The sequence below is a fragment of the Egretta garzetta genome, unplaced genomic scaffold (assembly GCF_000687185.1).
Source record: "Egretta garzetta isolate BGI_Z169 unplaced genomic scaffold, ASM68718v1 scaffold234, whole genome shotgun sequence".
NCBI classification, from domain to species: Eukaryota; Metazoa; Chordata; class Aves; order Pelecaniformes; family Ardeidae; genus Egretta; species Egretta garzetta.
Genome location: NW_009259528.1, coordinates 1,419,956 through 1,421,553, shown reverse-complemented (window position 1 = coordinate 1,421,553; position 1,598 = coordinate 1,419,956). Strand labels below are relative to the sequence as shown.

At 50.6% G+C, this 1,598-nt stretch overlaps 1 protein-coding gene across 1 annotated transcript in view; it reads left to right on the top strand.

Moving 5' to 3' along the window:
- Positions 1 to 1,598, top strand: part of PCDH15 (protocadherin related 15) — a 326,536-nt gene that overhangs the window by 276,683 nt on the left and 48,255 nt on the right. The window lies entirely within an intron of this gene.

Here is a 1,598-nt window from a genome sequence, read left to right as displayed (position 1 = left end):
GCAGCCCTGGAAGAGCCTGCCTGGGAATCTCATTCCTCTCAACAGAAGTTAGAAGCTTGGTATTGCAGCCAGGAACGTGAAGGATCCGGTTTAGCACAAGAGGGATTTGGCTGTCCAGAGGGACTCTCAGTACCTCTCTGAGCGAAATCTTTCTTCGTTGTCATAACGCAGTCAAGGTAAGCGTGCCTTTAAAATGAACGGAAGGAAATGGGAGATGGTCACAAACAGACCCTTATGTCCGCATCGCCCACGTTCAGATGTTGGATGATGGCTTTTTTTCCCCATCCGTAAAAAGGGAGCCTGTCATGAAGTCCTTTTCCCATGCAGTACCGGCACCTACAAGTTCTTTGCACAACGTACCCGCACAGACCGGCGTGGAGGGTGAATTATTCCTTCAAGGAAACGTCATTTCCCTTTTTTTCTTTCCTTTCTCTTTTTTCCCCTTCTCCCCATAATGCACTGGGCGTCAGTTTAAATGTTTTTCTCAGATTTCAGTTGCGTTTATGGAGTCCTCATCTGTTTCCTATCAGCTGGACCATCAGACAGGCAGAATATCTTTGGTGGCTTTGGCAGCCTAAGAAATAGCCTGGGTTCTAATTTCTTTGTCCCCTAAAGATGCAGCCACTAAGCTCTTCCTAAATGAGACTGCGGATTGAAGCTCGCTCAGATCAGCGTGGCACCTGTGAAACATTTAAATTACCCTGGCACTGGAACGAGTTGGGAAAAACCAACTCTGAAATGAGGCAATTTATCACTTGAAAATGTGGTTTTAATGAACTGGCTATCATCATTTCCAGCAATCTTCCTGGATGATACAATTCCGAGAGAGACAAACAGATGTTGGTACAGGCTCCTGCGCAGTTCAGTCTTTTTTTTTGCGCTAGGTCCGTAATTTTTGCGAGATGTTTTTTCCTTGCGGAAGGAGATGTTTATTGTTCAGTGGGGCAGATCAGCAGCTGTTTTATTAAACCACAAATTAAGGGCTGCATTTTGCTTGGAGGGGTGTGAACCTCTAGGGGAGTAGTAACCCTTCCCAAGTTCCCATGGGCCAGGCCCAGGTCTGGCGTGACGACCGGCGTCGGCGGGTCCATGAGGTGCCGCGGCTGCTCGGCGCGCGCGGTCAAACCTCTCCAACGTTCGTGCGTTGTGGCTCAGGCAGGTATGGAAGATGCTGCGCCGACCCGCCGTGTGAAGTACCGTGGTGTTCATCCAGAGGGGGTGTCTGCCAGGGCTGTTGTGGGAACGTTTGGGAGTTTGCAGACAGCAGGGCAGCATCGCCCCTTGGGGGTTGGCACAGGGGTCAGTGATAACTAAAGTACATAAAGCAAGCTGCACGTGGAGGGGAAAAAGCAAGCTGCTGTATGTAACACAGCTACTGGTGTACATCACTTGAGGAACAACTCCTAGAGAGAGTCCAGAGGAGGGCAACAAGGATGATGGGGGGCCTGGAGCATCTCCCCTAGGAGGAAAGGCTGAGGGAGCTGGGCTTGGTCAGCCTGGAGAAGAGAAGGCTGAGAGGGGATCTCATCAACACCTACAAATATCTCAAGGGTGGGGGTCACGAGGATGGAGCCAGACTCTTCCCAGTGGTGCCCAGC